This window comes from Dermacentor andersoni, chromosome 5 (genome assembly GCF_023375885.2).
Source record: "Dermacentor andersoni chromosome 5, qqDerAnde1_hic_scaffold, whole genome shotgun sequence".
Taxonomy (NCBI): Eukaryota; Metazoa; Arthropoda; class Arachnida; order Ixodida; family Ixodidae; genus Dermacentor; species Dermacentor andersoni.
Genome location: NC_092818.1, coordinates 135,360,415 through 135,387,895, shown reverse-complemented (window position 1 = coordinate 135,387,895; position 27,481 = coordinate 135,360,415). Strand labels below are relative to the sequence as shown.

General features: G+C 44.3%; 1 protein-coding gene across 3 annotated transcripts in view; it reads right to left on the bottom strand.

Moving 5' to 3' along the window:
• The window catches only part of LOC126532098 (solute carrier organic anion transporter family member 4A1-like), a 175,803-nt gene that overhangs the window by 106,314 nt on the left and 42,008 nt on the right, over positions 1-27,481 (bottom strand). The window lies entirely within an intron of this gene.

Genomic DNA, 27,481 nt, shown 5'->3' with positions numbered 1-27,481 from the left:
CGGCACCGCCGCTGTTCTGTCCTGGTGTCGTTCATGTGTCGATGGCGTAAGGGCGGCTCGCGTGTGGAGAGGTCTGTAGGAACGTGACGAACGCACAGTGGCGTTTGCTTGCAAAACGACGAAGCCAAACAGACGCACCCTCCGCAATTGTCTCTGCAGCGGAGCGTGGGCATCTTTCAGCCAGGGTCTCTTTTAAGCAGCGTTGCGCGCACAAACCCTAGCGCTCCTATTCTGCAACTGTGTGTACCTAACCATGGTTCGTGCGGTGGCCTGAGCGTAACGGACAGTACGCGTCAAGATACAGACGCTGACGGTTTTCCTCCTGTATCATCCGTACGCCATTGAAGTGCGACGCCAGCAACAATGGTCGCGACATTCTTCATCCCACCAGGGTTGCGAGATGCCTGATATCTGCCCGGAACGCCGTTTCTACTGCACCTCATAAGTTTTCCTCACGTACTGCCCCTGCATGTTCTTTGAGGGTGTTCAGTCCGTACAAGGGCATTCAAAAACAAGTTTCAACAGATTCTGTTTCTTTATTATCAGAGGAGCCCGCCTGTGTCATCAGTACCCCTTATTTGCTCTTTTACATGAGATTTGTAGCGTTGTCAGCACGCTGTGAAACGACCACCTGAACGTGAAAGTAGCACACTGTCTGAGGAGTTCAGCGCTATGTTAAATATTGCTATCGCTTTCAATGCAGTGCCCTTCGGGCAAAACCGCTAAGTATCTTTTGTGAAAAGGCAATTTTTTTTTTTTGCCAAGTGGTTGGAAATTGTGCGTTGAAAGAATACTTCAGAATAATCTAACCTGTTGGTACCCTTTAGTGACCCTTCACTAAACTACGCGCTAAACCATTGGCCTAATATGACGAACTCCGAGAATATCATGTCATTATTCTTTCGTATAGAATGTAATAGCTTTCGTATAATCTAACAGTACAGAATCTAATAGAGTTGTTTTTTCACAATCTCGTCGATAAATTAAATATCAGTGAGTATCGCTTGCTTGGGAGAAATCGAAAAAATGTGTTGTCTAAACAAAATTTATAAAGACTAGATTCCATACAGGAGGGATCATCATGGCACGGCAATTGTTTCGTGGAAACCCGAGCAAGCATGAAATTCCTTGCAGGGATGAACATCTGCAAACTCCATTAAAACTATTACAGTCGTCCTGCTTTCCCAATTTCACCTGCGCCATTTTTAGCAGATTCAGTTAAGATCATCGCCGAACAGGATAACCCTGCTTCTTTCCCTTTACTGAACTCAGGTCTGTACTGCCACTCCGAGTTGGTTCGCTGCAATGTCATGACGTGAAGTTCCAAAACTTAAACGAGGTCACACTGATGCCGCTGTTCAGAATCATTTCCGGACTAGTTGCCTATTCCTGCGGGCCAATTTAAATCCCGAAAACCCATAGGCGGACTCTCACTCCGTTTTAAGTATAAAAGGTAATAAGAGCGTGGGGAAGTTTCCGCGACTGCCACCTCTCAGAGTCACGAAACCAGCGTCGGCCCAAGGGAGATAATATCGTCATTGCACTTTGTGTTGTCAGGCTTAGGGAAGCGCTGGCCCTAGTGGTCCCGCAGATGGTGCCACGCTGAGTTAAATTGCTGACATTAGCTTAAGATCCCATTATGCCAGAAGCATCTAATTTCTGTTCAGAATTCTTCAGTGCCTAGATAACTGTGCGCAGAGCCAGCCTTTTCACTTTCATTTTCTTTCTGCTTACGCGTTTTAGCATCAGATATTTTGGTACAGCAATGAAAGTAATACCTGTCCGTTTTGATGCGCAGCCTATATCAGCACAGAAGCATACCTTGTTGCTTATTCCTAGCATCGCGTCGCCTGTGGTGGGGCGAAGAAAGCAATGGGTGACCAAAAACGCAATCAATCGATCAAATCTCATTTTAGCCCCCAATTACCCAGTCTATAATGCAATATTGCAGCTCTTCCGCGTCTAACTCGCAGCGCAGTCCTGGTGATATCTTATGAAGTACACTCCACCCAAGCGGTCTTGATAACGGAATAGCGGGCCCAGTTCCGACGAGGACGCATTTGAGCCCCGTAATAAACCGCAGTTTCCAACAGTCAAACGAAATAAAGTTTGATCGCGCGTTTCACTCCAGGTGACGCAGTCATTTTTCAATCACTGTACTAAACTCATTTCGCAAAGCTCGGTTCCCACAATCTTCATAACGCTTCAGGTAAAGGACGCAAAAGATGGCTTCTTCTTAGCAAAAAACAACGCCAGGCAGAGCACGCTTTACAGGCACAGCATCACTGAATGGTTATCGGATGCAGCTGCACGGATGAACACAGAAATGAGATCGAATGAAGCCCGTGCGTCTAGCCGTTTTCGGCACGATCAATGACCACCCCTATGGCGTTTATTTTTGTTATGTAGGAAAAACGAAATTAAGAAGTATTGCATTAGAGAACCGCATTTACAGTGCAGTGACCGGGTCATGTAACGTGCTTCCAACACCAGCTTCATGTTCATGCAGTGCTTGCGGTAAAGAAAAAAAGCAATTTGTGCAGCTAAGGCCACAGTTCTAAAGAAGGCTGTTCTTCATGACGAAGAGCATCGACAAAATTGCAATGCATAAAGTTTCTGTAGAAGCAATTGCACAAACATTAAGAGTAATTGCAACAGAGTTCCAGTCGCGGGCAAAGGATTAATCATTGATAATATGCAGTAACTTCTAAACACAACGAGGTGAAAGAAAGAACGTATTCCCCTGTATCGACATACTGCAACTGAATTGAACTGGCATGTCCCCTGCTTTGGAGTGATAGCAGTGATACAATTTAACAGAATGCAAATAACAAACAAAATATAGTTTGTTCATAGCTTTCAGAAACTTGTAAAGTGAGAGGTACGCGAAAAGATTTCTACTTTGATACCAGAAAGCACCAACTCCGCTGGAACCCCCAACACTGTAAAGAATATTCCCTTAGCACTACTATATAACCGATACAGGCGACAAGTTATGGTGCTGTCTACATGATGAACATGCTTAATTTGTCTGGTCAATCTCATTCACTTCTTGGAATTCTCGGAAGTCTTTCTCAGCGGTCACAGCGGAGTAAACCAGGCAGCCACATATCCAAGCATCAAGTAACAGCTTGCCTGTTCTACGCGGTTCAAAGTGTCTGCCGCCACGGGGATCACCACTTGCCAGTGCCTCGCTGTGAAACCCGATGGCATTCCAGCACCAAGCAGAGTGCAAATTATTCTCTAGCGGTAATGCTGCGAACTGCGCTTGCGGTTCAGTCAGCAGTGCAGTGACTTCACGGCTACATAAACGCTGCCCCGGGGGAATAACGTGGCTAACGTTATTGCTTCCCCACTTCGTAATTATTCAAGGCGACATAGCTTGCTTGTGGGCAGAACTGTCGCTTTCCCCTGCGATTACCGCCTTCATTACTTCTAGCCCTTAGAAATGGGACGCCGTGGACGCTTTACACCTAGAAAATAACGAGGCTATATATACAATGTATTTACAGGCACTTATGTGCAGATAAACATTGGATCTGATACACGAAACTCAACAGAGCCAAAGGTTCACAGCGCCGCTCCTTGAACCAGAAAACACGCTAAGGGTCGGTAGCTTGGTTTTGATCTTCGGTCAGTCCTCCCAAATAACAGCGCAGTAAATCAAAACACACAAACAACCTGATTGCCTCGCCTGCGAACTGGCGTGCAAAAGATCATTTTTGTTCTACGTCACATTGCCCGGCACACGGCCTCAGAAAGGGGCAACAAAGATGGCTGCCTAAAATGCTTTCGCTCGCGTCATGATGTTCTCGGAATATTTTGAAATATGTTGGCCTATTGACAAGGAACGTAGCAATACTAACCTTTTCTGCTATCAACGTCAACCCGTCCCCCCAAACGTACACATGCGACGTGACAACAAATGCTCGACGATGTGGTGCACAGAGTCTCATTCGTGACAATGGCGTAGTACGACAGTCTATCTAAGAACCCGGCAACAATGGCCAAGCCACATTTCGGGGGAGTTCGTTGCCGCGAAACCTGCGAAATCGCGTGTCCGCGAGACGAGAGAGGGTGATTGTTTTAGCTTCCGTATCGTGTCTAGCTTCCAGATCTTGAAGCAACCAAAGTACCGAAACACATTTTGGTAAACGTGAATGTGCCGTTAGTAGATATTAGGTGACGTTTAAAACTAAAATGAGGTTGTCTGGTCTCATGTGCCAAATCGCGATCTTATTATGAGGCATGCTTTTGTGAGAGGCCTTGGATTCATTTTGACCAACTACGGTTCAGCTAAACCTAAGTGCATGAGCGTTTTTTTACACATGGCCTCCAATGAAGTCCGGTCGCGAACCCATGACCTCGGACTGAGCAGCGCAACGCCATAGCCAGTAAGCTACTGCTGTGTGTCCACACGTGGTTTGCGATCCTCATTGGTCGTCTATTATTGATTTTTTGTTATAGAAACTGTTATTGACCCTCTTTTGCCTGTCCGGAGTCCAATTGTCTATTGTGGTGACGTGAACATTGACTCACCAAAAGATGATTGCTATGGTTGTTATTATTTCTACACTAATTCAACCATAAAAATGTTTTATTTTGTAATCTGCTCGTGCTTGCGGCCCGTATTAAACATTTATTGATCTTATAATATGTAATATTGATTTTACTGTACCAGCGGACTTTTACGGCATCGCAATTGCGGATCATTGTTGAATATTTCTTTCTGCATCAAGCTCCTTTTCGCCAGACATGTTTGACGCATTAGACACGGGTAAATTATTAACGTGCCCACACCATTATGGAAAATACCAGTTTCAAAAACCTTTATAGCAATAACGTTCACATGGAATCTCTAAACGTTATTGACTGCATCACTCACGTGATAGACGAATCGCGATACAATTCATTGCCAACCATTACTAACCCATATTTCTTTTAATGAATCACAGCATACTTGCTCGAATAAAAAAAAAAGCTATTATTATCTTACGCTACAATAGAATAAAAATAACTCTTGCGACATAAGTCAGCTTACACTTCTGCGGAACGAACCAGCAATGTTAATCCAGGACTCAAAGAGGGCAAATTCTCTACTTAATTAGGCTGCAAAACAGCGATGGAAGCTAAATATGAAATTGGCGTAAGCGCATATGGAGAGCACAGATGCACTGAAATTACAAAAGCACAACCTCAGGAATAATAGCCTCTTCCTGTGTTCATCACCTTAGTAGCATTCTGTTCTGCAATTTTTGCATACTTGCTTTTACGGATTTGAGAAATTGTAATATAACTTTTAGCACACAAAATACTCACTACAGTCTTCCCTTTTCCTAACAATTCCTTTCCACACACTTCCTCCTTTCTTAACAACTTCTCGCGTGCGAACACTAGGCAAACATGAAATGGTAACATGAATCTTATTGTATACGGTGAACGATTAATAGAGTACTTTGGTGTGATTACTTGAAAAGCTCTGCCTGCGGAAATTAAATGTTTCCAAATACTGTAACCTTGGCTGTAAAAGCTTCTATTCGTCCAATTAAATGACGTAACTCTAGCTCAGTCAACTAACGCTTGCTTACTTTAAAAATGTTCGTACTCATTAATAAACCAGGTACTTGATCCTCCTACATGTATTTTCTGTATTGGACCAGGTACTCGCGGTATTGTTCCAAGTGTTTCGTATGCATTTCCTGAGTTGTTTAGGCAAATCTCATTGATTGATTGATTGATTGATTGATTGATTGATTGATTGATTGATTGATTGATTGATTGATTGATTGATTGATTGATTGATTGATTGATTGATTGATTGATTGATTGTAAATGGTAAAGTGAAAGAGGTGAGGCCGGGTCCACCGAATGATATAGAAAATATGTGAGTTTATCTAGATCTTTGCGTCAGTTTAAGATCTTTTATATATTTAATATCTTTTATTATGGCTTACAATGATACCTGTTAGAATAACACATAATCCCGGCACGTCCCACGCTCACTAAATCTGCTGGAAAATGTTGTAGAGTCAGCCGAAAGCACAGCTAGCGCAGCAAGTTTTATATCTTAATTGCTGCAGGCAAGGCGATCCTGTCAAAAATTCGTTCTCAAATTCTGCATGCTTCGCCCGCCGTCCAGTGTCTTATCCGACAGTATGAACAGAAAGCGAATATTTCGCTGGCTATGGCTTTACTAAACCATCTCACATCAACCAACACGCATTGACATCGAACCAGTGATGTTCTAGCTTGTACCATGCCGAACTATTTAATAAGCCCATTTAACTTGACTGCCCAAGGCAATGCATCCGTTACAAAGAAGTGACACCCTGGTGAAAAGTTCAGCTGACCATCGTACCAGAAGTGCATAGTATTCCTGTCCCTCTATGACATGCTAACGTAAGGCGTCTTTCCTTAGTAATGATTACCTCTTCAAAATTTATCGGCATAATTAAATGTGGGAAACAAATCTGAATGCCTGTATGCGTTTTACCACGGCTCTATCTACTTGAGACTCTTTCCTTTGAACGCAAGCTGTCAGCGTCGCCCACTGGCTTGTAGCTCATTGAAAGCATAATTCTGAGTCCACTAATATTTGTGAACTTGGCAAGCTAATGGAGGAGCCACCTCAGTAGTACAGGTCTAATTACGGCAGATCCACAGAGGAAAACATCCCAGTAGCATTTTGACTGCAGCCTCATAGCTGTATTCATGGCAACTAGGCGCTATGAAGAGCCGTGGCCTAATGCGCCCTGCTGAAATTAGAATTTTGTGATCGCTTATTTGTAAAATACTGCCAACTTTGCCCCTCCGAGGTACTAATATATATAATATATATAGGACTCCACAAATATCTGCTGTACGATATTTGTGGAGTCCTGGTGCACGGAACAATAGTTTTCTGTGTAGTGAAATATATAATAATTTTCGGCGCAATCTACACCTGATAGCGTTGAAAAAATGCCGACAAGAACGGTTCACAAGATGCTCAGGACTGCCTTCAGAATTCATGAACTTTTATCCGAAACCTTTTTCATGAAATTCGTTAGCCAAACGTTAGCAACTGCGTTTGCTTTGTGGTCGAAGGAGTCTATCAGTATGATGTTAAAAGTTCATAGTATTACCAAATTTCTGTTCTCTGTTAGCTTTCAGCATACGTGCGAAACGAGATAACAAATTCAAATCTCGGATAGTAACCTGTTAGCGAGCAGAAATATGAGACATTAAAAAGGAAGTAAAGCAGAACTATTTCAGCAGTACTCCATGGGTAATACATTGTTGAACACAAGAAAACTCAAGTCACAGAACTAATTGCAATACATAATGTATATATCTAAGCAGCACTGTTCAGCCTTCTAAAAATATTAAAATTCGGAAACCAAATCTCCTTGGTCGGAAGTCCCATAATCCTTCCAAACTTAGAAGTGCTTCTTTTGATTCAATCGTTTCTAGTTATAGAGGTAACCCGTTTCACTCTTCAGGTGTTCTCTGAATGCTTTTTAGCTCAAAGAATCGATGCTCACAACGTTCTTTTCGGGCTTTCTCATACAAGAAGTAGTAATAATTTCAAGTACTGCGCCATCACATGTGAAACCTCGTGGCACATCGCTTCTTCTCACCAAGGTCACATCATTACTCAAAAGATATCGTCGCCCGGCTGCATTTGGGACAGTAAAGGGTTTGTGAAAGGTGAGAGAGAGACTTTTTTTTTGTGCGAACAGGACAATTTGCATACTCCCAGCAGTTTCAGTCTGACAAGCGTAAAGACCACTTTTACCATTACGCTTTTTTTTTTATTTTTTGCAAAGCAGGCGTCGTTTCGCAGCAAACAATCTTGTCAAGCCATGACGATGCATGCGCCTAACCCTGACGAGGGGCTTCAGTGGCGGCACACGCAGCATCAGCAATGATAAAGAAGCGCGATTTGGCCTTCGGTGAAAGCAATTTCCTTGAAACGACTCTCTTGCGCTTTCTCACGCGCCCTTGACTCTGGTATTTTTTACCCTTTGCTTCAAGTGCGAAGAAACGTCGGAAGTAAGGCAGCCCGGTCGTTCCAGCGCTGCAATGGTTGAGCGCGCTATGAAGTAGACATAAAGATAACCAGGCTAGCACCTTTCTTCCTTGAACGGGGTCGCGAGCCAGCGGGGCGTGGCGGACTACATCAGAGGTTTGGATGTGTGAATAAAATTCAGCGTCAATGTCAGCCCCGCACATTATGAACAGAATAGAATCTCCAAGTTTCCTTCTCACGCATTTGGCTTCTTTTATTTTTTTATCGTTCTTATTGATTTTCCCAGTTTCCTTTTATCTTAGTACACTCGTTTCTTTTATCCTTTTTGGAGACCTTGCCAGCCCTGCGCTGTTTACACCAGGGCATCGCAGCGCTGGCAAGTGCCGTTATATCTCTAGATCTCTTTCTTTCGCTCTCTATCTCTCTGAAACTCCGCCTTCTCCGAACGATCTCCAGACAAGACCCTCGTGCTCTTCGTAAACGCAAACATAGTCAACCTATTTTTGCAATATCTTGTCTATCGTTTAAGGCACCTAGGAGAGCTTCTGCATGTAACCTATCGCCAACTTTACGTACGCAGTTGCGCCTCAGCACACATATCGAGAAGAAAACACCTCGGGGGCAGTTTGATAGCCAGACACCTCAAAACATAAAAAAAACATAAGCTTGCGTCGCTTACACTATTCCTAGAAAGTATAACAGTGCGTTATTCAAGTGGAAAATGTAAAAGAAAAAGAATTGTCTTAGGAAAACTGTATACAAAATAGGCGTTTACGTGAAAGTAACTAGAAAGGCCTCGATGAAACATGTTTACAGGGGTGCGTGTTGAAACCCACATTAACGGGTCGCATAATCTTTCGAGCCCTAGTGTGTGCCTGAAAGAAACGACAAAAGTCTATGACAAAGCAGAGGCCGCCAGCGTTTCGTGCTGTCGAGGCGATAGCACCGCTTGTGACAGCCCGGCACCCATCTGCCCCGTTTACCGAAATCTTTCGCGCCCGTTTTCGCTGGGGCATTCACGTTGTTCATTACCGGTACTGCACTGTGGTCGGTGCTCACAAATAACTCTCCTAAATTAGAAGAGCGCGCAGGCAGAGAGCAGCTGCCCTTGTGCCGGTGCCAAAGCTCGCAATGCCGGCGCTATCAACTGCAGAGCTCCTTCCTTCCGGTCTCAGTTGTGCCGTCATTGCCGCGGCGGTATCCACGTACGCAGCCGCCCTAGTTTTCCGGACGGATCTAGCGTTATCTCCCAGAGCGAACAGTGGTAAAAGCAGTGGTATGCATGAATATATAAAAACACGCGAAATGAATTCATAGAAAAAGAGCCCTGCTCATACGGTATGCAGCTATCTTATTATGCAACTACGAAACTTTCATTATAAGAAATGCGTTCTTCCTGCATTGAACCATCAAGATACTTTCACCATAATTTCACATACTGACGTATGTTACTTCTCCTTGCGAATATTCTCAGTAGCATTAATGTAAATGGGTTCCATAATATGGATCCTGAATGATTTTCGACAACCTACAACCGCGACACTGATTCCACTGAAAGGTGTCGCCAACGGCGCGGACGCGCCTAGAGTGTCCGTATAATTGCTATCGCAATAATAACGCATGTTGCTGTGCAAACAATATTCATCCCACGCGTCAATGTACAAAACGAAACATTCAAGTTCCCTCATTTCTTTGTGACGCACTGCTTTTAATATCGACAAAGGGTGGTTTCGTACACATGCGCTTTTGTTGCAACATTGAACCCAGGCAAATGTTCGCTTCAACAACCACTAATTCGCAGCTGTGACATGAAGTTTGTTCACTGCGACAAGCACTCATTGCCTGTCGAAATAAATATCGTGCTAGCACAGCCGACGCCACTGCATGATGACTACGTCGCTTTCGGAGGCTTCATCTTCTAGGGATATTCACAAGTCTTGCTTTGAAGATTGTTTCAGCTCAATTTGTCATGTACTATTGCAGCAGTGTTAGCCTCTATTGCATGTGAAGCATTTTTTTTTCGCTATGACTAACAATGCTCTTGTCCTTGCGAAACATCGCTAATACAAGAATTCTATAATGATCTGACGATGCAAAGCAGGGGCCACTCTCTTGCTTCGAGTTCCTGCCAGGCATTTGGGCCTTATAATAGACCGTGGAAGTTAGGGGCAGAAGCCCTAATTCCAGTGATTCAGCTGAGTGATTGATGACCACGAAGAGCGGCAAACTCTAATGGTCCCGTTCGTCCAAGAAAATTATGCATCAACGCCCAAGCCCGTGCATTGTGGCACAGTCAATGCAACATCCGTACTGTACTTTTTCGGCTCGCCGTGGTTTCTGCGTGTTCTCCTTAAGGCAAAGTATTGCATCTTTCTGTTGATGAGGCGTAGAGAAAGGTTTTTGTTAATCGCGCTTTTTTTTACTAAGTTATTCCATTTTTCTACGCGCATAGGTCACCAAGTTCTCGAGAGTCTTATAATACCAATACTTTGTGTTACTAATGGAATATGAGCGGTAGATTTATAATCATGTTAAGGGCTAAGCCTATGGAAAGTAATCCATATACGGAATGGCCTAGCTAACACGCAAATGAAAAATATAGTGTAGCCTTCTGTGGTGAAGAAACCAAACATATGTTGTTAGGAGACACCTGGAGTATTATCCAATACAATTTCAGGTGTTGTCTTAACTTTTGTTTTAACTTTTAGTATAGTTGTATTGGCTGGTGATTCCGAAGTTGTTCGCTCTTTTTTCACTCCCAGGGTTTGTATTCATAACGTCCAAGACGTTCCATCTGGGGACGAGGCATGTTCGCAAAGGCTCGGTTCGCCGCGATCTTCGAATAGGCCGACCAGGTTATCGTTATATTTGCATGAATATTACTTACAACATACGAAGAAACACTATGAAATAGCTGATACTCTCAGCAATGTTTTGCTAAGAAGACTGGTTTGCAGAGCACGGAATGCTGATGAAGAACCCCTAGATGAGATTAGAAGCCTCGAATTCATAACCTTGGAAGTATCGTCCAATTAGAAATAAATTAAATAAACGTCACGTTACTGAGCGATTGGCCTATTTAATAAAAAAAATGAGAGAAGAACATTTTACATAGTGGATGACTCTCTCCACCACAGCTAAATACACAAAAAGAAACAGGTAGCGAAGTACACCGAACATATACAAAAGGGCGATAGGTACTATCAATAAAATAGGTTCCTGAAGGTAGCTTTCACACTTTTAAGGACAACAAAAATGATTTTGCTGTTGGGAATCCCGATGAACGTATCTAGTCAATATTCCTTCATCTGCCACTCGAAAGAGGAAAGTCGCGTAGGCGACAGTAAGTAATCCACTTGATTTGAAGGCGACGCCTTTGTTATTACCAGTGCAGAGATCGAATGGTACCGCAACTGCAGTTATGTACAGCCGGCAACAAAAGTTTACGGGACGCAATTTCCACGACAAATGGGAATTTGAGCTTTGAGGTAGGGCACGGCGCTTCTAACTTATGAGTTGGAAAATTCTGATCCACCCGAAGGGATCACGAAGCCATAGTCTCGTTGAACGCGTCGCTGCTCGGGTCACAGAAAAAGCTATTACAGACTCGAACTTTAAATTCGAGTAACTGTGCCCATGTGTCGTGCAAATTGCTCTAGGCTAGTGCTTGCAGAAAATTTCCTAAGCTAGAATTGCTCGTAAGGGCAGACGGCAGCCAATTGTGATGCCGGATGCATATTATCAGTGGAAGCGGTCGGCCATTCAGAAACAACACTCACGAAGAGAAAGCTTTGCAAATTTGCGGTCCCTGTTTCGCAAATCTGCAGTGTCCCGTAAAGGCGTTGGAATCATGGTGTATGGTTGGAATCGTTCGACTGAAGAGGGCTTGCCTGCCAGTGCTACAGTAACAAAGGCCAGTACTCGCAAAAAAGCTCGTACGATAGAAAAGTTTTTAAGCCCGAATTCCAACCAACTCTTATGCTGGACACGTTAGTGACTGTAGCCCACCAGTGGAATAAAGCGCTTACGAACGAACTCTCAATAGCGGGTTAGATTCCACTCAGCGGTGGGTTACAACGGCCGATGTCCTTGCCTCCCTGAATCAAGCGGCACGCCACACTAGGCGAATCCGCCCAAAAGGGCTCTTCGGCGCGTGAAATACAAGGCTAGAGCTAATCGTGTATTTGCGAACAGCAGCTTAACTTGTTTGCGGCGAGCTATCTTTCTCGTAGTTTGTGTCTTTTTTGTGCCTATATGTGCTAGCACGCGGTATTTACACACACACACATACATATATATATATACATATATATATATATATATATATATATATATATATATATATATATATATATATATATATATATATATATATATATATATATATATATATATATATATAGAGAGAGAGAGAGAGAGAGAGAGAGAGAGAGAGAGATAGATCTATACTTGAACAACACAACAGGAAATTTCAGTTTGTCGTATTTTGGGACGTTGTTTCTGTCGTTCTGTTGTCTGTAGTGTGACGTCCTGTAGTCGAAAGTCCTGTAGTTCTTGGTCAATATTTAATTAAAAATTGACAGAGACCTCATTAAGGCTATGTAAATTTGTTAGTGCAAAAAAGAAAAATTAGAAGCACAAAGAAAACTTCCCCGCCGGGTATTCGCGCTTGGGACCTGAGGATCCCGAGCCCAGCACCTTACCACTGCACCGCGCCAAACACCTCTCAGCCTACATTTTGGCTATCTCAACAGTAAGAATCTCTGTCTGCGTTGATGTTTACATTTGCATTTTAAGAGCCAAGATGCGCTTTCATTCCACCGCGTCAACTGCGGCATCTCTAGAAGTGCAAAAGTGTTGTTACCATCGACAGGTACATCGTGGACTGCTAGAGCATCGATTTTGCTCTACAATATCCATATTAAATAACAAATTCAGAAATAGACAACAGTAACCAGGGACACTGTTATGGTTGTTACTGCTAATTCCGACAGTTGTCTCTCACTCTTTACACTTTTGAACGCGCATATAATTCGTGTGTTCAATGCAAAATAACTACATAAACATTCGTGAATGAGTGTCCATTCTAGCAGCATACTGGCTTCTCACGGCAGCACTGTACCAGATTAATGATACCCGAGTGAGACAGCTTTGCACGCAACTTTGTGGAACAACCCAAAACTTCTTTTTCACTTCGCAAAAGCTTATGCGATATTTCTGGGAAATTAACGAATGTGTCAATGTAACGGCACATGTAAGTCCACAGGCCTGTGTGCCACATCTTACCAAATAAAACAAAACGGATACGCATTCATTCCCGCAGATGGTATAATATTGATCAGCTGCCGATTTTGAGGAGGCCGGTAGGGCATTGCTGGTGTCTCGTCGTCACAGCACAATTATAAAAATTGGCCACGTCGACTTTAATACCGGTGTCGGTGCTGTCAGCAATGCCAGCTTCAGAGAAGCACGATTGAATAGCGCGCAAGAGAAATGCACAGTGCACACCACCGATGCGAAACTGACATACAATTTTAAAGCATCGCGACGGAGAGCGCTTGTGTCGCGGCGTCAGAACTTATGTCGCTGCGACAGATAGTAGACGGGGAGTGCGGGAGATGGAAATTCAAGACGATGAGCAAAACGCGAACAAGGTGAATGCAGGAGCCAACGTTTCGACAAGTGGACTTGTCTTCTTCAAGGCGACATATGCCCCAGAAACACAACTGTATTCTTCTATTCTTAAACGTGGCAAGCAGTCGCAGACAAAGAAACAGAAATTACCGGAACCTCTGCATCAGTCAGATGATGACCATGATGACATTGACGCTCGGATAGACGCACTGGCCAGAGAGATTGAGCGACTACGCAAACATAAAGAATTGGTAATTCTGCGTCGTCAGAAAATAGGACCGACACGTGACGCATCAACCACTGCGAATGCCACCGTTACGCCTGGATCCCGTCCGGCACCACAGGTCAACCAAGCTGTTTGGACAGCAGTTTTAGATCAACTTGCTCAACTAACGTTGCTCATTCAGAATTGCCTGCATCATGGCTAATTCTCTGCAGCAGCTGTCACAGGATGGAATTCTACAGTGGAATTGTCGGGGCCTAAACTCCAAGTTAGGAGAAATTAAAACCAAGCTTCAATACAATAAGCTGCATGTATGGGCACTGCTTATTCAAGAGCATAATAAGCTATGCTCCCTATCCAATTTCAATGGGTATCATAACCCATCTATTAGAGATAGACGTGCTACTACAATGGCTTCAGCTCCGGGAAAAGCTGCAGTTTATATATCATCGCATATTGCTCACACAGTGATTGACCTGGAGCCATGGTGTAGTGGTAATCAAGAAGTTGTCGGGGTCCTAACACGACCAGTGAAGACTCCTGTCATTCTAGTGTCATTCTACGCCAGACCGCAGCGCACACGTTTGAACTTGGGGTGAATAGCCCATCTCCGGTCTACGTACCCGGGAATTCCTATTCTCGTGGGTGGAGACTTCAATGCCCCACATACAGAATGGGGGTACAAGTACAACTCCCGAAGAGGATACGAAGTTAAAAACATCATGAGCGATGCCACTTTTACACTGCTGAACCATCACGTTGTGGCTACCTGTGCTGTACCCGCAGTATCTAGAACAAACGCTCCAGACCTCACGTGGTGGTTGGGTCCTGGAATGCCGCAGTGGCGGGTGGAACCAGACACATGGGGCAGTGATCATATGCCAATAATGATTGGTTTGCACAGAACGTGTATAAATAAAATTCGACGACGAGTAACAGTCACACATTGGGATAAGTTTCGGGAATCATCGATTGATGAAGTACCCTCAGAGCCCTCAGAAATTCTTCCCGCTTTGCAAGAACTGCTACGGAGGAACACCACTGTGACCACAGTTGACGAGGAACAACCTCAACCGGACCTCACCCTTTTGCAACTTTGGGCAAAGCGACGTCAGGCAGAATTGTATGCGTCAAGGAATCCCGATGCACCAGGTAGCCGTGCACGTGCTAACCATATAGCGGCGAAGGCGCGTCAGCACGAAAAGCAACTTTCTCGACGACGATGGTATGAGTGGTGCGAGAATCTTGGATCGGGCATTGGAAACAGAGCACTTTGGCGTACGTTCCGGTCAATGGAACGCGGTCATAAGCAACCAGACCCTGCAGCGAGCGTTAGGTTAGCGATGCAGAGTTCGCCACATCAATTTGCAGAACACGCTGCTAGAGCGTTTTTCCCGAAATACGATCAAGCGTCACCTATAAACTGCCCCGATATTGATGAGCCTGCCACAACCTCCAAATCCGAAATAGCCAGCCCTTTCAGCATGGCCGAACTAATAGCGGCGATTGAAACTTCGAAGCAACGAACAACACCTGGTCCCGATGGTATTCCTTATGAGGTTTTCAAGAACATGGAAGGAGCAGCTCTCGACGCACTTCTTCAGGCTATTAATAAAGTATGGGAGACTGGAAACGTTCCACCTGATTGGAAGCATTCAATTGTTGTCGCGATTCCGAAACCAGGAAAGTCTCCAAATAACCTGCAGTCTTTACGCCCAATTTCACTAACCTCAACTGTCCGCAAACTCGCTGAAAAGATGCTGGCCACACGAGTTTCCTGGTGGCTTGAACGCCACGATAAATATCATCCTGCTCAAATTGGATTCCGTTCTTACTTGGGAACTGAAGACGGCCTTTCTATGTTATCAGACGATGTTTTACAGGTTTCTCCACACAGTCATGCTGTGCGCACGGTAGTAGCAACAGACATAACTAAAGCTTATGACAATATCGACCATGAAATCATTATATCTAACCTCACCGACCTGGGACTTCCACCGCGGGTGATAAGATTCATCTACTCATTCCTTCAGAATCGCACATTTGCGATTAGAGTAGATGGAAGGCAAGAAGGATACTTCACATCGAACAGAGGAGTCCCACAAGGTTCGGTTCTGGCTCCTCTTCTCTTCAACGTTGCTTTAATACCTCTAGCCTGGCAACTACATCGGATTCCGGATGTGAGGTTCTTAATCTATGCGGATGACGTCACTTTGTGGTCCGTGCATAAAGATATATCTAGACAAACTCAACAGCTTCAAGAAGCCCTTAATGTGCTGAACAACTACGCTCGGAAAGCAGGATTGGACATTTCCGCCCAAAAATCAAGCTATGTTGTGGTGGCCAACAAGAAAGGACGCACAAGAATCACGCAGCACCCCTTCACATTTAGACTCGGCGCAGTGGCAATCCCTGAGGCTTCTGAGGTCCGCATACTGGGTCCGTGTGCACCGGAGCCAGTGTGCACCGATCCGGCAGTGGTGCACACTGGCTCCGTAAAACCAGACAGAGTTCAACAAAAACACTTCACCTTATTCGTCGAATTGCAGCAAAAGCAGCTGGAGCTCGTACTGACGTAGCTCGACGGTTGGTGCGTGCAGTCTTGCAGCCACGAATTTTATATCAAGCACAATTTCAGCGGCTGACTTTGGCACAGCTGGCACAGTTGGAGACGATTAATCGCGATGCTATGCGCACAATCACTGCACTGCCCCGCTTCACTCCAATACCAACCTTACAGGAACATGCCCAGCTCAACACAATTGCAGAGCTAATTTTGCAACGTGAAAAGGCACGTGAAATAAAAAAGCAACTTATTCCGGCTGTCGCTGCGTTGCATGCTAATTTTCACCGCGGCTCTCGGATTGACAATCAGCCCTATCCAATGCCTCCCTGGGAATTCACCAGCATCACAACTAATAAGCCAACGAGGTTACGACGCAGCGATACAACAGGTATTATTGACGAACACAACAACGTCGATGCATCATGCGTTAACACCTGCAAAGTCTATACGGATGCTGCCATTCTCCCAGACGGCGGAAGGACATCATTCCTGAGTACTACGCATAATTTCATCAGCGGCCACCACCGCTATTTATCTACGGAAGCCAGCGCTCTAGTAATGGAACTTCAAGCCATCCACGAGGCTGTGCAAGATGCGACATCTAAGCTGCCTACCATCAAGCAACTAGATATCTTCACTGATTCTTTAGCGGCTATTCAGGAACTCAAGAAGGTTGATAAGGCGATGGAAATCTGCGAGAGAATACACACTATAAATAGTAAGACAGCGACTTGCGTCAAGGTACACTGGATTCAAGGCCATTCAGCAAACCCTCACAACATTGCTGCTGACCAGCAGGCACACTGCCCTCCTAATCCTGATCCTCCACCTATTCCCCTCCCACCCCAACCCCGTAACTCGCTGCGAGCCCGTAAAAATGTTCTCCGGCAGGACACACGCGTTCTTATCCCACCGTGTGTCTGCTCCCTCCCCCTTCATCTTACTAGGGCGGAGGAAGTTGTGCTTAGGAGGCTTCGGGCCGGGGTGGCCCTTACACCGGCTGTTGTCTCAAGGTGGAACTGGTCGCATTTACCACTGGGTGCTACGTGTCCATACTGCTCCATTCCTGTGGTCTGAAACTTATGGATAAGGTATGATTCTCTGTATTTTATACATACTGTACTGTATCATACCTTATCCATAAGTTCCAGACATTGCAACCAATAGGCATAAACGTTTCAAAGGGAGCTTTAGAATCTATTCGCTACGCTAAACTTCAAGCTATAGGCAACAACTCTTAGTTTGATTTCTTGGCGTATCCCCCGCCCTTTTTTTTCCCTTTTTTTTCTCCCCTTACCTTTCCTTTACTTTCTCCTTTTTTTTTGCCAGCCGTAGTGTCAGACGCCCTTGACACGACGGCTAACGCGCGTGTTTGACAGACCAGGGTGGGGGTGGGGGGGCCCTGGCTTTGACCTTCTACACAGCGTTTCTTTACTCTCAATTCAACACGCTAACACATTTCCTCGTTTCCGCGTCCTCCCGCCTCACGCCCTCTCCCCTTTGGAGGGGCCCCACCTATATATACTGTGGCGAGGAAAGCATATGTCGCCTTGAAGAAGACAAGTCCACTTGTCGAAACGTTGGCTCCTGCATTCACCTTGTTCACGTTTTGCTCAGCGACAGATAGTGGCACATTTCTAACGCCACGACAGAAAATGTGTAGTCCCGACAGAGAGTTCCTGTTGCGACGTCAGGATCGCTGTTGCGATAGAAAGTTGTGCGACATCATAAACTCTTGTTCTGTCGCGACTTCAGAACTCTTGGCCATCACGACCGAATGTTACTGTTGCGACTTCATAAATCTTGTTGTCGCGACAGAACGTTTCTCTTGCGACTTCAGAACTCTTCGTCGTCGCGACATCAGAATGTCTGTCGCAAATACAAAAACGTCATGTACTCCTGTTGTACAACAGAAATTTCTTATATATATATATATATATATATATATATATATATATATATATATATATATATATATGTAAAGGAGACACTAAACACAGCTTGCGGGCACTGGGCCGTTATAGTGTAACAGTGTGACAATAATTTACCAATATTATCCTTGCCAGTTGCGTTATTATTATCCTTTCCATTGTTATCACCGCGATGTGCCTGCCGTGAAAGGTGGACGATAAATGACTAGAATGGAGTGAAACTACTTCCTTCGTTACAGAAGCGCACTGCTGTCTCAAAAAGGCTGCGAACGAAATGAAAAGGCTGCCCACGCAATGGCAAATCACGACCAAAAAGTACGACACAAATTTCTTTCTAGGTGGACGTTCTTGCAGCTTGCACTCTTGCAGCTTTTCGCCCCGCGCGGCTAATCGATAAGCCTCTTCGTGGTCCCTCATTAACTCGCCTTTCTGCATATATCTTATCGCTGTCGCAAACTGTTTCGTTCTCAGGCTAAATACGAGGCTCGCCTAGAGCTGAAATTGAGCGGCCGGATACGAGCGCCCCGTCGAATCAAAGCGTCCGCCCAGTCAGGCCTTGTAGTGCGTTCCGTTCGTAATATGTGATCGCGTACATTGTAATTGTCTTCGCTTGCAAAAATTTGAATTCGAGGGATTTACGTGCCAGTACCACGATCTGATTACGAGGCGTGCGGGCAATTAATTTCGATCACATGTGTTTCTTTAACGTGGATCCAATGCAAGGTACACAAACGTTTGTCGTTTTCTATTTTTGCATTCTTTCTTCATCGCAACGCGGTCACGCCATAGAGAATTGAACCCGCGACGTCTCGAGCCATAGCGTAACTCCATAGCCGCTAAGCTACCACGGAGGGTTCTTCTGTATTAAAAAAAAAATAAAAGACTGAAGCACCGATAACTGGTTTGTTTCGTTTTTGGATGTTTTTGTTGCGTAGGAGTGACTTTCCGAGAACTTTACTTTTAGCTTGACCCGCGCTAAAATACTAATACGCGGCAAAACTACGTTTATATATATATTTTTTGTATAGCACCGTTGAATATCCCGCAATGGTAATGCGTGTTTGCAAGTGCTAATAGGCTACAAAGTCATAGCTGGCAAGACTTCATGATAGTAACAATGGTGTGAGGATAGGCGGTGTAATACTCTCCTGTTTCCGCTGACAAAGTGCGCACTTGTCTTTTTTTTTTCTGGACCCTCTTTATTATTGCGTGTTTAAGCAATAATAAACACCTGACTAGATAGGGGGTCAAGCACGTAATGCGCAAAGAACGCAATTAATTCAAAGTGTACTTTTCGTCTCGTCGGTATTAAACTTTTGGCTGGCTCAAAAATCATTAGCTTTAGCACAACTGACTCGCGTAATTAACGGATATTTCAATAAACACATCGGTAGCTTAGTGGGGAAAAAATTCGGGACACTTTACGAGGAGCGAGTTCTGAGAGGAGAAACTAATTATTTAAAGGAAGTTTTGCGTGTTCTCTTATCAAGAGCTCGTTATCACCAACCTGTCAAGAAAACTTTAAGCAGTAACGCTTAATCAATTTTGGCTCCTGGTTTTCAGTATAAGGGACTGCTCCGGAAACTCTCTTACCCAACCCGCTCGAAGTATAAAAAATAATGTCCCGCGCCCTACATTTTCCTATTTTGTACCATGGCACAAAGCTTTTTGATTTCAGTGCATTAAGAAAGCACACAGTTATCACTCAAGCCTTACCATGCAGTTTATAGGAAGGGTGCACGAAAAAGACGAAATCGCATTACGTTATCTCGCAGAAATGGCACATCCGCAAACATTATTTCCGTATATTTCTCAGATAAATGACTGTTTATTTTGATTTACTTTGAGTCCTGAATTATGTACTTATTTTAGTGTGTACATGGCTTGTGTCCATCGTCGGCTCACCCATGCCACCCTCTCCCACCACCCTACGCTATCACTCGCACAAGCAGCATGCGGCGCACGGTCATGATGTTATCGCCCTTGGACTTCACACGGAACATGAGGGCGACGGCTGGAATGCGCCTGGAGTGTCCATATAATTGCTATCGCAATAATACAATAAGAGTATCCGGAAACTGAAGCATCACGTGGCCCTTTTCTTTCCGCATAAGAAGTAACGAAATCGAACTTTCATCACGCCGCAATTCGCTGCGCCGCAACAACGACTTTTTTTTTCTTTTGTGGGGCGTGGGCACCGACACGAAAAAAAGAAACGCAAAGGAAACCATGTTGGCCACAATCGAATGTCTACTTTGAGCACCTAATGTGGCTACCGAAAGAATATCGAAGAAAACGTGAGACGCTTGGTCCACAGAGAAACCATACGCATACTGCTCGGTATCCTACAACGGCGAGACAAGACTTTCCGGCGACGTTGCGCTGAAGCCAACGCGTTGCAATACGTCGAGTCCCCACAGTGATGGCGGCGAGCAACCATTGTTTCATTTTCTCGTCTGCTTGCAAGAAGGTGTCCAGAACTCTGCCAGGCGAAGATCCACTCGGCCATTAAAAAACGAACGCGCACCGAAGTGCGCCGTGTGGTGGTCGGCGCAACACGAGAAAACCGCATGCGCTCTGGCTGGCTCTGGCAGCACGCGGGTCGTGAGAACAAGAAAATTGAAGAGGTTCAATGTTCAATAAAAGTCAAATTAGAAAAATAAGTAAAAACGTAGTTATCTTTGCTTGCTTTAGTGTCTTTACATAGATGCTTTGGCGCAGGTGAAAAAAATGTTGATATTGTTTTTTGTGGCACGACGGCACAAATGAACCATCATAACGCTTCGTCTCATCGGACCTCGCTGCGTGCTTTGTCAACTTTTCTGATAGTGTGTTGATTTGGCTTGCCTCGTTGTATGGCGTGATGTACAACTTTAGAAAATTGTTGCATCTTTGACGTCAAATGTTTAAAACAACATTAAACCTAAAAAGTTCCGGAATTGAAAATCTAAAGCACGACTTTGAAATTGTCAATGCACCTTTCAATCAATTGTTTATTATAACTTTATACCCATAAAGTTTGGGTATTGAAATCGATGCGCTGCGTAGATTACGCGGCCTCCGCGAGATGAAGCGACGAGCCCGCTTGCCATCAAAACGCCCTTGAAGCTTTATGCTCGGATGGGGCTCCTTACGTTATTTGACTCACGGTGCATGGGCGTTGTCGCGAAATCCAGCCCGAGTTCGCAATGTTCGAGCTGAAATGTCTTTCCGAGTGTGAAAAAGACATTCGAGACAAAATCTAGAATGATTTCCGGCGCCAGGGGTTGTTTTGGTCAGCGGCGCATGACAGCCCGAAGAAATTTCGGGGGGGGGGGGGGGCTGTAGCCCCATACCTCCCCCCCTAGCTACGCCCCTGCCCTTCACCCAATTTGGGTCCTGGCAAAGCTGTTTCACCAGCACCGACAGTGACCACTCAACGTTGTTATATCTTTTCGTTTTTTTTTTCTCTGGTTCAAGTAATGCGTTCAGGTAGGTTGATGTCTAAATGCAGAGTAATGTGACGAGGGCGACATATAATTCTGGAGCCTAAAAACACCTAATTCCTTCTTTTGCAGCCTATGAGATCTTCGTATATGTGGAGATCGATCTCTATGGACTCCCTCTCCGATCCTACCTATTTATTAATCAGTGACGTTTTATTTTCCCGAGAAGCGCTATAAAGCAAGGTTGCCAATATATATATATATATATATATATATATATATATATATATATATATATATATATATATATATATATACCAAATAGAAGCAATATCGCTGCTGCGAAAGCCAAGATATTGTACCACATTGCACAGTGTGAAAACAGGGGCACCTTTTTACATTTACCTATAAAGCGCTTAAAAGTCATTCAATCAATGGGATTCGTTTAAACATTAAATTTATAAAAAGGACCGTCATGGGACGTGGAAAAGCGATGGCCACGAGAGACGGTCTTACTAATGACAATGATTTATGAGTCCACGCTTTCTTTACTGACAGGTGCGGAGCACTAGCTAATGTATGTGTTATAGGGCGAAGATGACAAAGTTCCCACAATCGCTATTGAACAATATGCCCCGTTTTGATCACAGCCAAATTAAGGAACAGCACTGTACTATGCTCTTTGAAGTTTTTCACGTGTGAGGAGATTGCTGTGGGACATTCTTGAACGCGAATTCACGACAGTACTTAAACAAGATGTCGTCCTTGATAGAGCTTAATTTTTAAAGCGTAAACTTGAGCGTTCGTTTAATCAAACTTCAGATGGACTTTTAAAAAAAATGAAATTGAATGTATGTATACCTGTAATATCCACTAAGTTGCGTATATAGATATGTGGGTATATACGCTCAAGTAATGTAATAAATAAAAGTAAACGATGGCATCTGCATATAAATCAAATGTCTGATGCGGGCCGCTTCACATGCAGATGCGAAAGGTTTCCCTCTGTTTACTTGTTTCCTTTAATTCAGCGTTTCAACACTACCCGCATTTCTAACAGCTTCAATGAAACCACTAGGGTATTTGCTGCACAAGATTGGCTGGCACCAGATATTTTCTTTGGTCTTTAATTTTGCCATTCTTTCTTCATCCATAGATATATCAGTGCTGCCAACTAAAGAAACAGGCGCTCTTCATTTTCAAGACGTATCCGAACCATTTGCAACTCGTATACGGAACGGCTGAATGCTATTTCTTTACTCATCCCCAACGATATTGTGTCTGTGGGAGAGCCACCTGCGCTGTCATTCTAAATCGAGCAATGATGTGTGCAAGCGTACTGGAGATTCACACAAGAAGATTGAAGTTTAATCGAATTTGCCAATTTCATTGTCTCTCAGACGATGGCCGTGCATGCCGAGGCATTGCCTGCTTTTTCTTTTCCCCTTTCTTATTTTTAGGGCATTTTCGCCAGGCGGCTCTGCACTGACCAATATCGCTGTGCGAGCTCACATTTCCAAACAGTGTCCTTGCCAAATTTCCCTCGAATCCCCAGAGCGTACAGCGTACCGGTCTCGGCTGCATCGCGTATGGAGACCGTGGCGGAAGCGTATATCGCGGAGACGCTGCGTGTGGAGTTCAAGCCGTCTAAAGCCATTTCTGCAATCGTACAATGATATTACTATTGTATATATGATGCATCTTCGTGTAAATAGAGTGAAATTGAAGCATACTTTAGCTTAAGTTGTCGAAATCAACGAATCTGGTTAAAGTATCGCATTGCAATGTGTATTTCTCTTATGCGACCCTATTCAGCTTTAGAAATTTCAACATTCCGTTCGCATGTGCAGCCGTGCAACTTGCGAGAGGTAACTCAGCAGCGTGTGGCTCAGATACAGTCGGCGCCGCCAAGCGTAACCTCATTACACGGACAATAAAGCGAAACGCTAAATCAAACTAGACTGCTGAAGTATTCTTTCTGAGCTTCCTTTTCTTTCTTTCCTTTATTTTTTCTTTTGAGGCGGGGGGGGGGGCGGGCATTTTCGTGTGAGAGGTTCATTACTGGAAGAGGAAGCGAAGGTGCACCTTCCTTTCATTCAAGTTCGCGCCGAAACATAAGCGCCGGTATACGTAGGTGTGACGTGATTTATTTCAAGGTATTTTTCTCCTATTGGGACGTTCTGGCAGAGTAAAAATTCTCGAAACTTACTGCATTCAGTCTTTGGTTTAATTAATATACAGTGCAACCCATATTTAGGGATAAAAAATTAACTATAGGCTTATGAAGCCGACCTCAAAATCCAGCAAGTGGCGGCGAGCCAGTACGTGAAGTTCAAAGTGGCTTTCCTACACCCGCCTTGCGCTCTTACGCCTTTCCTAGCTTAACAGGCCTCCTCTGACGTCAAGGCTGGCTCTCGTGCCATTGCAGAAGCGTAATTAACTAATGGCACAGGTCAATTCGTTTTGTTTCTCGTTAGTGCCCCCTTAAGTGCCGCCGCATGAGTATGGCTGCTCTAAAAGCAGCGGCACACCCAGATTTTCTGTCAGCTCGCTATACTGAGTGCGCTTTGAATCTGTAGTTAGGCCCACTATGTGTCGCCGCCCTTCTTCCGACCCTCGTGCCATCTGTTCCTCCAGACTTGAGAGCAAAAAGGTCCGTCGCATCGGGCCACGCTCCCCCTGGCAGAGAAATATCTATAGGTCTTAGTCTGACCTGGAATAAAATCTCTCTCTCTCTCTCTCTCTCTCTCTCTCTCTGGTTAAAGGCATCATGGTCATTGACATAAAGCTATTGCACGCCTCGTAATTTTGTTCTCGTTTTCGTTTTCACTGAGCGCCTATCGTGAGCTCGGCATGGTCGTCAAATAGAGTAGTCGTGGGCGCACCAAGCTGTGCTCACCAAGCTTGGACGGCAATAACTGTGCAGGAAGTGCATGCAAACTTCATACGTGCATAATCTCAGAGTGACTTTACTTTACTGCGTGGGCTCGCTCGCTCGCCCGCTCGCTCGCTTGCTCGCTTACTTGCTTAGCTTTGCTTGGCTTGATTGGCTTGCTTGGTCTGCTTGGCTTGATTTGCTTTGCTCGGCTTGGCTTGCATGTCGCTTGGCATTGCTTGCTTGGCTTGGCTTGACTTGCTTGGTTTGGCTTTGGTTGGCTTCCTTGTTGGGGGGAAATGTATGATTGGGGAGAAGCTGGCGACGTATTGTGCGACCCGCTGAAGAAGCTTAGTGGCTAAGGCGGGAGAGTTTGAGGTCGCGTGTTCTATCCTGGTCGCGGCGGCCACATTTCAATGGTGGCGTATTACAATAAAGGCTCTTGTAAACAGATTTCGGTGCATGTCAAAGAACCCCAAGTAATCAAGACTAATCCCTAGTACCTCACTACGGCGTAGCTCAAATAACAGCATGTTTCTCGTCCGTAAAACTCAATAATTTTATTTATTTATTTATTTGTTTATTTATTTATTTATTTATTTATTTATTTATTTATTTATTTATTTATTTATTTATTTATTTATCACATTGTGCGTGCGCCCAAAGTTTCCAATCCACAAAATAAATCAGTCGCACTAATTTGCTTACAGGGGCCCAGCTCAGAAAACACAGTCAGTTCAAAGAGAAATAGGACCACACAATTACCCCGCTTTCGTGTACGCACTGGTGGTAATAATTAACACCACTTCGAATCAAAACAAGAGCGGAGGTTCACCCATTTGCAGCACGAAACTGTCCTCCCAATTTGAAATGTTTTCGATCATTCTGTTTCCCGGAAGCTGAAGGCATTTCAAGAAATACTACGCGCAATTTGTCAGCACAACACCGTCTTGTACATAGTTGCTGCTCCACTCTACGCCGATAAACTCTTTCTCTTAGGCTGAAAAATTCCCAAGGAAATTTTTGCCTATATATTTATGATAAATTCCGGCAAAATTATCCAAATACATTTATGAGATAATTTTTTTCAGACACATTTTCTAAAGCCTAGCTTTAGCAATGTTCTACAAGGACTTCGCTTTGCACGCATCTAGTAAAAACATTTTTTTTTCTTTAAATACTTGCGCATGCCAGTAAATCATGAGTATCGCACTTTTTAGCATATTTTTAAGGCGATGTACATAGTATAACTATTTCACTGCTAATTCTACCATTACTGAGCAGCCATTGTTACACGTTCCCGCGCCCCTTGGTGGTTATAGAACGCAAAAACTGTGAACTCGAAGCAGCCTCGGTAAACGAATGCTGCCATCGGTGAACAGATTGCAGACTACCCTCCCTCTTCTCTGCGCACAAAAAAGTTTCTACCTCTTTAGTTCACCACAACTAGTGTCTGCCCTTTGAGACTTTTGCATTTCTTTAGGAATTTGATAACATTTAAGAACAAATACGGTACGATCACCGATAGCGAATTATTTTCTGAGTCATCAACTCTTCTTTCCTTCTTCATTTTTTTTCCTTGTTACATGCTCGTTGAAGTATTACCAAAAAGAAGAGAGTCTGCAAAACCAACAGCCTACAGGCACCGCATTCGTGGGCAAATACGTTGGAATTGATTGACATAACATTGATCCTCCGTAAGGGCCGTACAGGCGGCTAGCAGCTGGAAACAATCAACCGCTGATCTATTTCAGATGACAGAAAAAAAAGCGTTATTCGTAGACCCACCCAGTGAAACTTTGTAGCTTTAGTACTGAACCCTGTTCCATTAGTCTTGTGGGAAACCTCGAAGAAAAGTCGTCAGTCCAAGAACCCTGGTGCCCTCTGCACAGGAAAGGCCGGCAAAAGTTCGTCTTGTCTAAAATAAAATCTCTCTAACTGCTTCCTCGGGCGCTTCGTAATATACTCCCTAGCCGATCACTCTGAACTTCACGAATCACAACTCTACCTCGAATGAACTGGCACGCAAAGAAACTCGTGAGTTTCCGTTCTGCCCATCAAAATGTCCTCAAGCAGAGTTGAACTTTCCTGCTGCATTATAGCAGTGTTTACATCCCGACCAAGACACTACTATAACGTAGCGAAGACGTTGCGACTAAGGTCTGTCAATACGCCATGGTAATCAAAGCGTGTACCCTCTCGATGTTTCTAACTGAAATGTGTTGAAATTTGGGCGGCATTCTAAAAGGTCATTTTTTGAATAGGCTTCTTATGAAGTTACCCTAGTGCACTACGGTGAAGTTTAACAGGTACACAAAATGGCAATGTCCAAAATTCTTGGACATGAAAACGACTGGCTGACGCCATACTTTGACACTTCCGTAAGCCAGCGCCGAGCTGAAAGAGTATTAACAAAGACAGTGGCAAGAAACACGGGGCTCCATAGAAAAGAGGAGGCAGAAAGAGTCGTGTCTATCCGCTTCTCCATCACCAGAGAATGCCACTTTCACAAAGACGACTCAGACTAGAAGCATCAGTGGCTAGAGCTTTCTTCTTTCTTAAATGAGCTTGCTCGCGTGCACCCGGAAATGTTTACTTACTCAGTTCAATCAAATTTGCTGTTAAATTTGCATCATTTTGCTTTCATAGCGAAGCTGTCAGCCTCTCGGTGGGCGACATTTTCAGTGTCAATCCGTGAACAAAATTAGCATCAGCAACAGTGGCTCATACCCCCTTAAGCAAGCAAAAAGTGCAATGGTCCATCCCCCTAAGAATTCAGAGGCTACAAGCACTGAGAAAAGTGAAGCGAACAGTAC